Source organism: Triturus cristatus, chromosome 6 (genome assembly GCF_964204655.1).
Source record: "Triturus cristatus chromosome 6, aTriCri1.1, whole genome shotgun sequence".
Taxonomy (NCBI): domain Eukaryota; kingdom Metazoa; phylum Chordata; class Amphibia; order Caudata; family Salamandridae; genus Triturus; species Triturus cristatus.
This window is the reverse complement of record NC_140589.1, coordinates 1,822,976,149-1,822,992,525: the sequence shown is the minus strand read 5'-3', so window position 1 is coordinate 1,822,992,525 and position 16,377 is coordinate 1,822,976,149.

Genomic DNA, 16,377 nt, shown 5'->3' with positions numbered 1-16,377 from the left:
GTGCTTCTTAATAGCAAGTTGTCCAGGTCCACCGACTACATGGCCCCTTGAGTTCTGGATAAACCGCAAGTGGGCATGTATGAACAATCAACACCATAGGACCTCCAAACTTCTAGGTGAGTCTGAGCATCGGGCATTCAACTATCAAGCCCATAAGGTACTGAGTGCATGCCACTTGTAGGAAACCACTGAACCTTGTGTTGTGCCTGGCTTTAATCAAGGAGTCCATAGGAGAACAGTGCCCTTGCTTCCACCAGCTTCTGAGTACATGAAGGTAAAGCCAGTCTCAAAAAGTAAGCAAGGGTTAGAGAACCCTGTTTACTTTCTTTAGCTTCAGCTCCTTGACCTCCCACTTGCTGCTCAGCATAAACTAAGATACTGTTACTGGGTTATGGACAGGTGGTTCATGCTGTGACATCATCAAGGGTAAAAGAATGTTTGAAGTCACTTCTGCAACCCGTGGCATGTTTCGATGCCATAGTGTTGATCCATTGGAGGCAGGTGATCCAAGACTAGTTTGTTTAAAATATCCCAGCATCCACCGCTGTGCTGCAAAAGGACTGAGAACCTTGCAAGATGGCGGAGGTCAGATTTTAATACCTGATGTATCAGGAGGAGTTCTCGTTTCTGTTGCTTCTTCTGCTGCTGCCGGTGTCACTGTCGATTCTGCTGCTGCTGTTGTTGTTGGTCCTATATCTGAAACAAAGATACTTGGTTACTCATTCATGTGTAATGGAATTTTTAATGCATCAATATTGACACATTTAGTGGAAATGATTTTTTTTCATTCACCAAAATATTTTCTAACAAAGAGATTTCATATATTTCAGTTATTTTAAGAACTGTTAAAATCAAAAGAAACATTTTGATTATTTGAAGTAAATAAAGGTACCAGAATGTAAAGCTTCAGTTTACCAGGAACCTACCTAATTAGCAGCAGACTAGAAGCCAAGACTAATTGATGAGTGCCCAGCTCCCATCACTTACATGCATTACCTCCATAGGATCCTTAAGAAGGAGGAAATTCACCCTGTAGATTCTACTCCAGAAACCACAGAATTTTCAGTTTCCCATTGAAAGAAATTTGGTTACTGGTTGAGGGAGGTGAAAGCCTACCCAAGCAACAATCTCAATCTATGACAGGCTGAAGTGCAAGGAAACCCCAAATTAACTTGTGCTCAACCCTATGGTATCATGGCACAGAGTAGTCAGGGTTAACTTAGAGGCAATGAGTAAAGTATTTATGCAACACTTCAAACAGTAATAAAGCGAAAACACAACACAAGAAAATAACAACACCAACTAAGAAACATGGAGCAATATTTAATTAGGAAATCAAGATGAAAGCTACAAAAATCCAATCAGTAGTATTGGAGATATGCAATTTTAAAGATTGAAGTAAAAATAGCACCAAAAAAACCAAAGCCCCACTCGTGGTTATCTGGTCGGGCAAGACCAGGATTAAGTCACAAGTTCAGGTCGACTGTGATGAAGCACGGGGGTGGGGTATACAGGGATCAAGTTAATCCCAGTGAAAAGTTACCTTCGTAGTCCAGTGCGAAGAGTTCGTTTCGCAATGGATGGCACCGTGAGGAGCAGAGAAGCGTAGCGAATGGATATCTATGTAGCGCGATGTACAGGCCTGGCTTCGCTGATGGTCATCGCTGTACCTCGAAAAATTCTCTTCTTGTCACAAGGAAGCTAAAAATGGCACTTTTAGAAAGTTGGCATTTTGTTATCCCAACCATATGGTGCCTGTATCTTGGGTCACATGACAAGGTGTAGCTGGCAGTTGGCCTTTGTGTATTGATCCCAGACAGTGAAACAAAGGCGGAATTGGTGTTGGTGGTATGAGCCATCTCTGACTTGATGGGGGAGGCGCTGTCACCTACCACACTTGCACATCACTAAGACTGCATATCCCACTCACAAAGGGTTTCACACTAGTGTTTGTTGCCCCCAGACAAGCTGGGACCAGGGAAGGGAGGCAGGAAATTCCAGACACCTCTACAGGTGGAGAACTCTAGAAACATCTCCCACTTCAAAGTGGGCACCAGATATAACTAGTGGATCCTCCGACCCATCTCTTCAATGCACATCTACACCTGTGCAAGACTCAGAAGAAGGATTGCTGTGCTGCTCTGCTGCAAAAAGGACTGCTACTCAGCTGCCCTGCTGTCTAATTCAGTAGGACTGGACCTGCATCTTGACCCCAGGACCACCAGAGTGGTCCCAAGGGCTAGTTGGCTGGTCTCCTGATCAGAGCCTCAGGGCAACACAAGGATATGACCACCCTGAATTCTACACCAGACTCTGCTTGCTGTGAGTCATAAGCATCCCGTGAGGCCACCCTAGTCCTGGACCCTTGGAAATCTTGCCAAGCTGCCTGCGGGTTAAGCACAGGTTAATTTGGGGTTTGATTATGTTTCTCCTTGACAAGGATTGTGGTTGCTGCTTGAGTAGCGTTTCACCCCCCTCAACCAGTAAACCAATTTCTTACGGACTTACTCTGTAACCACTGAGGACGTAGGTGGGTTTCCTTCGGCAAGACAACTCATCCTTCAGCCCTTTCGGGGTAAAAAAATACCAGCCTGCCGCAGTCACTGCACACGTTACCGGTGGCGTGTTGCCTCAAACGCATGAGCTAAAAAGGCAGAATGATGCCAGTTTTGATTTTCAGCATTTCTCTCCTCCCCACCCTGACTGTGAGGAATGGGGAATTAACCAGAGTACATGGAGAGCCCTGTGACTGAGTCAGAGATGTGGGTGCCATTATTGATAGGGTGAGAGACCCATGTACTTGATCATTTGGGCTGCTGGCAGGGGCCAGGGTAACCGCAAGTTTCTGCTGAGGCAGCAACGAGGCTTCAGAGAAGAAGTGGGCAAGGTCTATTGTTAAGTGGGCACATTACAAGGTGGATAGATGGGTGTACGAAAAGTGTCCTTGGACCAGAATCCTCTGTGGGTTGAACTAGATGTGAGCGTGTCTGAGGAAGAAGTGAGTCTCTAGGGAGTCTGTCAGTATCCCTGCGAACAGTGCGGGGTAATTACCTGTTTGTTGGTTCTTGTGGACCCTTTGCCGAGCCCCTGCTGAATCCCTGTGTTCCTTGAGGTCTTGTGGGAACATACATCGTCGGTCTCCCCCGCCGCCTGCAGCCCCGTATCACCTAAGGGCGCGGCCGCTGTGAGGGGAGACTACACTTCCCAGGAGCCTTAGCGGCCGGACGCCGTACACCGCCAGCTCGCGCTCAGTGGCGCTTAAATTTGAATTTGGACTCCGGCCGAGTGGGACGCGCGCGGGCGGCGCAGGGCTAAGCCCGGGCAAAGGGTGGGCCCTCTTAGGCCCTCAGAGGCCGATTGAGGCTGGGCTGGGACTACCCCTCTTCAATCTAGGCACTTGGACACCGACTGTTGCATTAATAAGGACTACATGGTATCGGTAATGTTATGAATAATTCCTGTGCATTCAAGTTAGGTGGGTGATTGTACTTCTACGGCTCTGTTCCTCAAACTATTTTTGCCGATAATGAATACCAAAACAAGCAAAAGAGCTGTGGGCTTGGGGACTTTGGATAGCTATCTTAAACAGGCTGAATCAGCCATTGTTAAAGAAATAGCCTCGGTGGAACGTAGACTGTCCTTAGAACCACCTAGACAATCTTTGTCTGTTACACCTCCCTTGGCTATCGCTGCTAGTGATGCACCCCCTGAGGTTGCTTACTCTCGTACGTCCCAAAACGGGTTAGCTACTGAAGATACTCCCAGGGTTATATCAACACTTTTGCCCAAAACGAGTTCTGCCCCCTCCCCCGTGGCTATCCGCACAAGACAATCAAGAGCTAAATCGGATTTGACACTAAACGGGGGTAAAACTATGTCAGGCATAAGAAAGGCTAAGAACAATCCCTTGGGAAACCGGAAACAGGCGAAAATCTCGAGAATTAGCAGTTCTGCACCCGGGCTGGCCCAGGATAATACTAGTGTTCCCCAGTTTTTTAGAGAGACACCGCGTGAGGGAACAATTGATTGTATAATCCAGGTTTATGAGATTGTTACTGAAAGTTTAGGGCCAGAGCTAGCGACAATCATAGATGCCCGCCTTAAATTATTTACTGTACCGCTAATGGCGACCTTGAAGCGAATAGAGGATCGCATCACCAAAATTGAGTCACATCTTAACACAAAGGGCTTAAATGTCGGGCCAAGTACCTCGGCAGTTGACTCACTAAATGTGCGCACAGCCACAGTTGATAATCTGCTGGATTCTTTGATTACTTTACATCAACAACCTGTACTTCCCACTACCACCCCTGGCATGGGCCCCAGTACCTTATCCCAACCACAGAATGACCCAGAATTAGTTAGGGGTAAAGAAACATGCACACAGAACACAAGGGGGAGGCCCTGTTTCCCAGCACAACCCCTCGGGAGGGACTCGTCATTACACTTACCAGCAGAGGCATGCCCCTATTCAATTATCTTAGCTAATGTACCAAAGCTAGTGGATGGGAAACGGGAGCATTGGACCTCCTTAAAAAATAAGGCCCTCCACTATCTTTCAAATAAAACTGTTTTGGGGCAATACCTTCATAGTAATTTTTTGATGATAAGAAGAGTCCCGTGGGTGGGCAAGATTAACAAGTGTCTAGACGGTGATTGTATCGTCATAAGTTTTAGATCTCCTAGGCTGGTTGAGGACATTTTGAGGCAGGCTGGTTCAGTTAGAATTCATCATGAGTATGTCAATGTCCTTCCCTTGGGCTTTTTTTTATCCCCCAGCTCATGATAGGAGGGCGATCATTGATTACCCAAAGAATAGTGGCTCTCAGGATTATGCAGTTCCTGTCTCAAATAGGTTTTCTGCCCTTTCCACTTTAGATGAAAATGAGTGACTAGGGTCACAAGAAGCATTTATTGTCTCTGATATCCAGCTCGCTGTTCCTGAAGTAGTGATACCAGTAATTAACGGGTTTGATCCTGAGCCTTCGGGCCCTTTAAGAAAACTGGTTACCTGGAACATAGCTGGTCTGAGAAATAAAATAGATGATCCAGCTTGGAGAGATCTTATATGTTCTGGTGAGGTCATTTGTTTCCAAGAAACCTGGGACACTGATAATACCTTGACTATAGATGGGTATACAAGCTTTTTTGTTTCTGCGATACCATCCAATATGGGGAGGGCCAAGGGGGGGTTGGTTACTCTGATTTCTGCAAGCATATCTGGCTCGCTGACTCAATTAGACACAGGTTCGTGTAACTGTCTGGCAGTTAAAATTTCCTTGAATGGGGGAAGTGAGTTTTTAATTGTTAATTTTTACAATTCTTATTACAGAGATGCCACGATTGAACACCTCACCGCATTAAATCGTTTTTTGGCAAACTTTAAGGAGGATAACGAGAATAATTGTATTATTATCATCATGGGTGATTTTAATATTCACAGATGCCCAGAAAAATGCCTATCCATAGATCCCTTAGGGCCCATAGAGTCGGGGGAGGCCCATTTTGAGCATTCAGTACAGGGCGACCTTTTGGAAATAATCCTCGCTGACTATGGCCTGATACTCCCACCTATGATGGATGATAATATTCCTACATTTAAAGGGAATGGCAAGCATTCTGTGATTGATTATATCTTTGTTAGTACAGCATTGGGGGATAGGATAAACGGATATTCAGCTGTTTGGACACATTTTAGTGACCATAATCCTGTGGCCCTCACTTTGCCTGACCTTTTTTTAAAATCTGTTACAACCCATGATAAGGTGGATAAATCCAACTTCCACCTCACAGACCAGGACCGTAGGATCAGGTGGAATAAAGTCATCCCTGGTGATTTTTTCCTCAATTTAAAAAGGAAGGTTGGTTCAGAGTTGATCACGTGCCTTGACCCAGAAGCCGGGAATGTGGAAGTATTAGAGGCGTACTCTGCAATCTGCTCACAGATTTCAGCAGATCTTCGGTGTCCTGTTAAAGTAAAGGATAAGGCCGAGTTGGGATGGTTTGACCAAAACTGTTCACTGGCAAACAGAAAGTTGAGAGCAGCTTTGAACTGTAAACCAGTGAATCGGCCTACCGTTGCCCAGCTTAGGAAAGAATATACTAAAACCCTGGAGCTTAGGAAAAAAGAGATCCGGGAGGACGCCTGGGAAGAATTATCTTCCGTTGACGTCCTCCGTAATAGTGCGAAGTTCTGGTCTGTGGTTAATAAACCATTTTTCCGTGATCCCTGCAATGACCAATTAGATTGCGGTATTGGGGAACACCAGTGGTGTTCTCACTTTAAGTCAGTCTATAAAGTGGAAACAAATGGGGGGTTGAATCCCCCTCTCCCCACTTTAAACCAATATACTTTATCGGTAACCAAGGCTGAGGTGGCTGAGGCCATCGGTAAGATGACGAGCAATAAGGCTCCAGGACCCGATGGCGTCCCAGCGGACCTTTTTAAAGCAGATATTGAGACTTGGTCTACAGTTCTAATGAATATTTTTAACAGGGTCTGTGTCGCAGGCATCCCGGACACTTGGTCCGAGTCCGTGATCATACCTATATTTAAAAAAGGTAATCGGGGGGATCCCAGTTGTTACCGCCCTATCTCCCTCATTGATTCCGCAGTAAAAGTCCTGGGCGAGTAGTCTTGGGTAAAATAACAGAATGGTTGGAAGATACTAACACCCTTTCATGTTTACAATATGGGTTTCGAAAGGGTCGGGGTACCATAGACCAAAGCCTGAATCTTTATCTATTAATAGGTAAATATACCATAGCCAAGAAGAGGACGCTATATCTTGCCTTCATGGACCTATCCTCGGCTTTTGACCGAGTGAATCGGTCAAAATTGTGGGAACTTCTGCTAAAGCGTGGCTTAGATGAAAACATTGTCTATTTTTTAGCAGATCTACATAGAGACCTTACTGCCACCGTTAGATTCGACCGCTTGGGTAACTGTACAGGCAAGATCGGAATTTCTAAGGGAGTTAGGCAGGGCTGTATTTTAGCCCCCCTGCTTTTTACCCTTTATATTAATGACCTAGCCACTGCCTTAATCGAGTCATGTAAGGATATCCCGAGGGCAGGGAAGTACTGTATTCCTGCATTATTATATGCAGATGACGCTGCGTTGCTAGCACGTATGGCAGTAGGGCTGCAAAGTCTCTTAGATTCTTTTGCTGATTTTATGAAAAGACTCGATCTAAGTGTGAATTTCGCCAAATCCCATGTCATGACTGTAGGTTGCAAACCCAAGAGAGCTAAGACCATGCTCTGTGAGGGCCATGTCCTATCTAGAATCACTAGTTTCCCATATTTGGGGGTCATTTTCGATGACAAATCTTCATGGGTCCCTCAATTAGCAGCCAAACGAAATGCCTTTGCCAGGTCAATCTCAGGTGTCTTGGATTTGGCCGTAAATTGGGGGTAAAGCCAATGCAGGCTATGTTGAATATTTACGCAGCTAAATGCATTTCCATAGCTATGTATGGTGCGGACTTGTGGGGAATTAAAAATGTAAAGGATCTTCAGGTGGTAGAGGACAAGTTTCTCAAATCCATTCTATCACTTCCCCAGGCAACCCCCGGTTATATTGTCCATCAAGAAAGTGGGGTTGAGTATTTAACAGACCGGATAGCATTAGCTCCTCTACTAAAATGGCTATCAATCTGGCAAAACCCGGAACTCGAGTTAAACCGTGAAATTATAAAAGATTGTTTATCCCTTGAGCACGGCAAGGCTATCCCTTGGCTGAGCTATGTTAAGAATTTAACTAATGAATTAGGCCGCCCAGAATTATTCGACAACCCAAACAACCTGTTAAAGGGGGACACAAAATGGGTGAAAGACCTACACAAGCAGCGGACAACCCTAGCCAGGGAGGAAAAGGAGCTAGTTGAACCTACAGTAAAGGCTCATCAGTTAATTGTTACTTCTAGTAATATCGAACCTTACTTGACTATTGTGAATAATATGAACCATCGCTTTTTATTGACCAGGTTTAGACTGAACAAATACCATCTTTTGCTCACTGAATCTCCGGGGTGGATGAAGGACAGGGATTTGGAGATCTGTTCTTGTGACAGATTCTCCATTAAGGATACTGCCCATTTTATCTTTTTTTGTAAACATCTGTCCCCTCTCCGTAAAAAGTTTATCATCCCTCTTATTAAAAATAAAGGATTTAGACAAGTCAAACCTGCTCTTATGTATCTCCAGCTGTTAGGCACCACGTGGGAGACATTTAATATAGCTAATTTCCTGGCGATTAAGAAAAAAAATTGAGTGGACATAGTGTTGTACTTAAGCAACTTTTGAACTCTGTTTAAATCTGACTAAGTCTTATTTTTATTACTGTTTTAAATATATTTGTAAATATCTATTTTTAATGCTATTTATTGTATGTATTGTACTTTTATGGTTTTTGATTTGAACCGAATAAAATAATTTTGACTGACTGACTGAGTCTGTGTGTGCTGCAGACTCCAGTTTGTGCTCCTGGAGTTCTGGAGGACCGTGACTGGGAAGTGTCCCTTAAGGTCAGAAAGTGGATGCAGTGGGGAGCCGATTAGTAGAAGACATGGACATCAAACCCATCATAAACCACAGGTGAATATTCCCCAGGGATGGCCTGGCCTGACATGATTCTGAATGCCAAGATGTTCAGCTCCATCGACAACATGGCGCTTTGAGTTCTGGATAAACTGCAAGTGAGCATGCAAGAACATTGGACATCCAAACCTGTAGGTGAGTCTGAGCATCGGGCTTTTGAGTATCAAGCCCATGGTGGCTGAAGGCCCCAGGTCGTGAGCGCAGTCCCCTTGTAGGAAACTACTGAACCTTTTAGTACATGAGGGTAAAACCAGGCACACAAAGTAAGCAAGGCTAAGAGAGCCATGTTTACTTTCCAAAGCTTCTGCTCCTTGGCCTCCCACTAGCTTTGCAGCATAAAGTAAGATGCTGTTATTGGGTTAGGACAAGTGGTTAACGCTGTGACATCATCAAGGTTAAAATAATGTTTATAGTGTTGGTCCACTGGAGGCAGATGATCCAAGACTAGCTTGTTTAAGATAAACCAGCATCCACTCCGCTCTGCTGCAAAAGGATTGGGGACCCTACAAGATGGTGGAGGTTTGATTTTGTTACCTGATGTATCAGGAGGAGTTCTTGTTTCTGTTGCTGCTGTTGTTGTCACTGTCGCTTCGGCTGCTCCTGTTGATGTTGGTCCCATATCTGGAACAAAGGTACTCGGTTACTCATTCATGTGTAATTTAATTTATAAAGCTTCAATATTGATACATTTTGTGGAAAGTGTTTTTTTCTGTATTCACTGATTTATTTTCTAACAAAGACATCTGATTTATCTCATTTATTTTAAGAGCCATTAAAATCAAAAAATACATTTTGATTATCATACAGTTTATTCATTATAAATATTAAGTAAAGAAAGGTACTATATTGTAAAGCTTCAGTTTACCAGCAGCAGACTAGAAGCAAAAGCTAATTGATCAGTGCCTGGCACCCATTGCTTACACGCCTTACCTCCAGAAGATCCCTCAGGGGCTGATCACAAATTGGGCGGTTAATTCCGTCCCATAAGTAAATCACAGTTTACGCAAAGGATGATTTTATTTAACACATTCATTAATTATTGGATGCATTAAATAACCCAACATTCTTTAAATTCGGCAGGTCATATTTGCCAAAATGTAACAGGAGAAAACCTACAATATTTATAGTATCATGCAGATTTTGGTGCATTGAACACCAAATCCGCTTGTTATTTCCCATAAGCTCAAACTAGCTGTTATTTATAGCACCCAATAAATAACATACCCCGTGGTATCGTTATTTTTTAGTGGAGATAAATAACTCCACAACTTGTAGTCAGGTCCTAAGGAGAAGGAAATTCCCCCTGTAGATTCCACTCCAGAAATCAGAGTTTTTTCAGTTGCCACCCAACTTCAATCAAGCCCTCATGGTCACATTTGAAATGTAATGACCTCACTACCAGCTATCTCTTAGCAACCAGTCCATCAAAAAACAGAGGCCCAGATTTACTGAGCTTTCATGCAATGCAGTGCAACAAAGCAACTCGCTTCGCTGCGTTGCGTGAAAGGGAGAGTACAGAAATTCGCCATATCTGCTAAGATATTGTGCACTTCTGCTCTTGCATAGTGCTGACGCACTTAGGCAGCCTAGCGCCAATGAAGGAGACTTGCACCACGGTGCATGGGTGCCTGCTTTACATGGAGAATTGTTCTTTTGCAGGAAGGGACACCTTCCTGCACAAAAACAATCCCTCAGGGAATTTTTGTCTTTTAGAAAGAGGAAATAAAGAGGAGAAAAATAGATTTTTCTCAGTGTTATGCCATCCTCTGGGAGGCGTAGCAGTTTCATGCAATCCCAGGTTTATAAACCTTGCAAACCACCCCTTGCATGGCTTTGTAAATATCTACTACCATTTTGCGTCATTGCTACAACACAAAAGTGGCGCAACCATGGTGCAAAATGTTAATAAATCTGGCCCTCTGTTTCCCACCATAAGGATGGGAAATTTTAGCAAGTATTCCCGCCTTTTGACAAAATTGCTACTCAAATCATGGTGACTAAGTCGGCTTTTATTTTTGCTTTGATTGGAACTGGACGTTTTCACTGACAAAACATGAAATAAATGTCCCTGCCCAAATTTTCACCCGGAACATGGTTGGCGGTTCTCATTTTTAGGTCTCAGCCAGACAGCGTTCAAGGGCTGTCTCTTCAAGACATGTTGTATATACTTTGTGGGCTTGCAGCCCCCCATAGGCTTCCCATTTGCTTGCTCCATCTTCGCTCTCCTATTCTTTCTTCTCATTTGTCCATGGCATGCATTTGTCATGCCTCTTGCTGTGTTTAGCCCTCCCCGAGATCAAGGACTAAGTACTATATCAATACTCTGGTCACCATTTTAGCATGTGCTTCTAGGACTACTTCTTTCTTCAGAAGCAATTGACACAAGTGTTTTCAGCTCCTCTGTAAACAGGCTGTTCTTATCTCCTCTCATTTGCTGTGCATTCCAAGACTGAGGTCAAATGTCAAACACCGTTTCCAGTCGTCGTGTGTTCAGCTTCGGCGCCAGTACTGCTTGTTTATTCAAGAATTTCTGCGGAATTTAGCGCGCATCTAGTGGCCCGATTGCAATGCGGGCCATTCCGATGGGCTCGATCAGAAGAGAATCCGAATCAGTCTTCCGAATGGCTTACAACGGGCTCGGAGAGCCCGTCTGCCAATCGGAAGGCCCACAGTAATCCCCGGCCGGCTCTTTCTGGCCGAGGGATTACAATGGCAGTTTCCCACTGTCTTTTTGTGCTGGCCTTTCCGGTACAAAAAGGCATTGGGAGACAGCTTTGGGGACCCCCAGCAGGGCCCCCATGGGTGCAAGGCTACCAAATGGCAGCCTAGGGGGCACCTATGGCACCTCAGGTGCATGGATGAACTGCACCTTATCATTTTGCTATAAGAGCATGCATTGCGTTCGGAATGCATGCTCCCATGGCAAAGTATAGGGTCACATCCTAATTGCTGGACAGGAGGTCGTTCGGTTCCATTTCCAAAGCGATGTCAGACGGACTCCGGTCCTTCTGACATCGCAATCGGCCCCTTAGTGTCTCAATGAGCCACCGCCACTCCTTGCAGCAGGATGGGGTTGGTGCCCCTATAGGTGTATATTTTGTGCTTGGTGGGAGTGATGGCCAGCGGCGGATCTAGCTTCCTGAACTGTTCAGCGTCAATGACGTTCATAGAGGTCCCTATTTCAATAAGAGAAGTAATTTTGGTAGCACTAATGTCTACCTGGCACAAGAGCAGCGGCCTTCTCCGCTGATTGGCGCCCTCCCGATGAAAGAAATGGTGAGCACATCTTTGTCATTATCTTCCTCCAGCGGGCGCGCTCGCATTGTTCCTCCGAGGCTGCCCATCCTCTTCTCCCTCCAGCGACAGTTGCCCCACATTCACACTTATCTGCCCTCATGCCACCACTTTTGCTAATGCACGGTAGCTGTGACACACCTTTGCAAAGTGTCTGAGGCGGTCACAATTAAAGGAATGGTTTGCTCCACCTTCACACTTATCTGCCCTCATGCCGCCACTTTTGCTGATGCACGGTAGCTGTGACACACCTTTGCAAAGTGTCTGAGGCGGTCACAATTAAAGGAATGGTTTGCCTTCTATGGGGCATCCACTGGGTGTACAGCTCCACAGTTTCCGCAACCCTTGTTACTGGACTTTGTCACAGTCTTGCTGGCTGGAGTTTATGGCCACCTCCTTGACATTCACAGCGGCGTCGTTTAGGGATTGGCACTGGCGGGCAGGGCCGACTTAATTTCCCCAGCTCTGCTGTCCGCCACTTCGTGGTAGCGGGCTAGTATCAGAATGTCATCTAGCGTGATCCCCGGCTGCCGCAGAATGAGCTTGGGGAGGTGCAACAAACGGCACCCTTGAGTCAGCGGCTGCCCTTATTTCGTCCATCTTATCAATGCCGTAACACGCGCCAGCCAACTTGTGCAGCCACATAAAAATAGTGTCCACTGGTTCTCCTTCAGCCTGTCGCACCAGCCAGAGTTTAAACCTCTTGTAGTCAGGATTCAGTTGGGGGTCAAAATATCTATTCAGGGCTGCAATGGCGGCATCAAAGTCATGATCAGCCACTGTGTTAGGTAAGTTCTCAAAGAGGCCGGCCTTTTATATATTGATGTGGAGACCTCTTGAGAAAACCATAAGACCTGCATTATTTAGAATGACACCCCTTTAGATTTTGATGAGTGCTTTCATTGGATTCCTGGGGGAGGATGCTTGTTTGCCATAGATCAGTGACATTATAGTTAGGTATGGTAATAAGAGTGTACTATGCTTTAAAAAAAGAAATAAAGAAAAAAGAAATTCACTGGAAAAAACAAAGGTTATGGTAACGTTACACTTAGGAAGGGTAATACTGTCTTACTTTATGTTAAACCTTAGAAATTCACTGAAGAAAACAAAGATTACAGTGACAATATAGTAAGGTCTGTTAATAATACTTTACTTTCTGTAAAAAAAAACCTTAGAAATTCATTTAAAAAGCAAATGTTAAATTGACATTATAATTAGGTGAAAATGTCAGTTAAAAATACAATTTTATGTTAATACAAAAACACTGAAATTCATCAGATATAGTTTAGTGAGCTAACTTTAACTTGTGCGCACACCACGCAATGCTTATGACCGCTCATATTACAACACTCAGGCCATGTTTAATGACATAATTGATGACATCACTGATAGCATTTCTTTCGCAGGAGTGCTTCAAGGCCTAGAACTCTATTCTGTTAGCCATTAGGACAGGCTCATCCTATGTAACCCAAGAAAGAACTAACATGTCTGCTGTTCCAGCATTATGTCCTAATATAACTCCACATCAGGGCAGCGGTGCCCCACCACTTCAAATCGCCTTCATTCGTCTTTGGTTTACTTAATATAGTGTGTGGCATAGAAGGGGCGTGGCCATGCCATCATCATTGTTCCGGTAATGAGGAAAGGCTGTTTCTGCCGTGTAATTGAAGTGCACATGTCAATATGACTGATGTCTTTTTAACGGCCAGGCTGACATGCGCACTTTACACCTTTGAAGTTGGCTCTATGGAAGCCTGGTGGAGTGCAGATATTGCAGCCCCTCAGACTCCAGTGGAGCGTTTGGTAATCCTGCTCTTGCTAATCCGGAAGCTTCTCTTGTCCTCTTTACTTTAGTAGTAAACAGCATGAGAGCAGCATCCTACCGATGATATGATACCAGATAATAGCTACAGACAGAACAGCCCCATGCAATGACAGAACTCCCTCCTCAGAACCATTTGGGAAACCAAGACTGGAACTGCCTTCTTAGCAATGTGCGATTGTTGAGTCATGAATAAGGACTCGTGATGAATTATCTTGAAGATAAGTTTATTCCAAATAAAGAAATAAGGAAGCACCGCCGGTTACAGGTCTTCAAGCTCCGGCTGGCTCCCCTCAACTGTCTACCCTTGATTCTTGGGAGCGATCAGGTGTTCTAATACAGAACACACTGATCGTGCCAAGAACCAAGAGTTTGTACCATAACACAAGAAGAGCTCGTGCATGCAAGCACGAGAACAATAGCAAATAGGAAACTAAGACATATATGAAACATAACAGCGATCACTGCCTAAAGACGCAGTGGAAATCCGGGACCTTCTGTTTTCCAAACTACCTGATATTGGTTTCCTGGCTGAAACCTGGCTAAAACCCAGCTCCACCCCTTCTATAGCAACGGCACTTCCAGAGGGATATCGCATCCTAAGGCTAGACAGATTAACTAAGGTAGGGGGGGTATAGCTGTAATTCATAAAGATTCCACTAAAGTAACAATATTGGAGCAAAATAAGTAATGATAAAATGGAAGTACTAGTTTTTAGAATTGACCTGCACTCGCAATACAGTTGGAAAGGCGCCCTGGTTTACCGGCTCCTAGGCCCCCTCCGAGACTTCTCACTCCAACTAATGGAATTAATCTCCCCGCATGTCATTTCTACAAAAAACTTCGTTCTCCTGGGTGACTTTAATGTTCATAGTGAACTCACTTCGAATCAGGATGCTTCGTCGCACCTGACAGACTTATTAGTGCTAGACTTAAATGAGATCAACGATGGCCCCACTCACTCAGCGGGACACACGTTAGACCTCATTCTTACCAACTCTTCTAATATGCTTTGCAGAGGCGCCCGCCCACACTGACTTTGGGTTACAAAAGAGACACAAGCCAGCACACTTCTACTTATTTGGTATATACATTCCAGCGGAAAACCTATTTTGCCCTAGAAAGTTGCACAAAACAGTGCTTTGCATTACTTTGCATCAGGGGGTGTTCTATGGTGGTCTGTGGGCATTTCCGTGCAACTACCTATGGCGTGTGATGCAAATCCCTATCTACTAACATTAGTAGACAGAGTGTTTGCCAAAAAATAATGCCTCTTTGAGGTTGACATTGACTTAGAGACTTTTCCAACTTCGAATGTGCGCTGCACTGTACAGCTGATTTTGAGGGATTTTTAGACTCATGACACATTAAGGGATATTATGTATGTAACATAGCACTTAGTGTGATTACTTGCAGATTGGGCCACCAAAAGTCCTTGAACATCAATAAAGTTTTTGCCTTCAAAAGATGGGTGCCTTCAGAACTTGGACAGGAGTGACCTATTCCCCTCCTACTCCTGTCTCTAATCCCACAGGAATTCAGGAGTAACACATTGAATGATATGTTCCCCTCAAGAACAGAAGTCAAGGATAAACAGGTTTCAAGTTGAAGGAACAGCTCTACACCAACTAGCTACTCTCTTTGGGACCAGTGTGCATGTCTATTGGTTCATTAGGCACTGGTTTGTTTCCTGTTGTGGGTGAAGGTAACTGCTTTTTGCTTGCAAAGGTTCAGAAACACCATTTAAAAGAGTGTCTACCTTGTATTCAATGGTGGTGGCTCACTGACTAAAATTCTGGGACTATGAGGTGTGAGTATGAGTAAACATAGGGTGAGGAGGGTGCGTGCCGGTGGGCGTTCCATTCGCACATTGGGATAGGATAGGATAGGATATAAGTTTATAAAGCGCTCGATTGCCATGGCGTCTTGGCGCTGGTGAGTGTGGAAGTGGTGCAATCTGCATTGCGAGGACTATATTGAGGCAAACAGCCAGGTCTTCAGATCTTTCCTGAAAGATTGATGGTTTGACTGAAATCTCATAGCTGTTGGCAAATTATTCCATAACTTTGCTGCACAGTTTGAAAAAGTTCTTCCACCCCATCTTACTCTCCTAACCCTATTTACCAGAAGAAGGCCCAAAGTAATGGATCTCAGGGTACGACCGGGGGTATAGGGTATTAACATTTTTTGAATGTCTTTAGCTCCTCCCACAAATAATGCTTTGTGGACCAGGCATAATGCCTTAAATTCCACACGTTGCTGTACAGGAAGCCAGTGGAGTGCTCTAATTCCCGCCGAAGTTGATTGGCCTCTAGGAATATTTAGAAGCAGTCTCGCAGCAGCATTCTGCAAAGACTGTAGCCTACTCAGTTGAGTTTTATTAATCCCCAACAGCAAGGCATTGCAATAGTCAAGCTTGGACAGCAAAAGGGCCACCACCACTGTCTTTTGTAGTTCCTGCGTTATAGAAGGAAAAGTCTTTCTCAGAGTTTTTATTAGGAAGAAGCAGGAAGAGGTAAGACTATTCACCTGAGCAGAGAAATTTAGCTGGCTGTCAAAAATGACACTGAGGTTTCTCACCTTGGGTACAGGGCTAGGGCATTCTCCGGCCTTCACTGGCCACCAGGAGTCGTTCCACAGGGATTGCCCCTGATCAAACT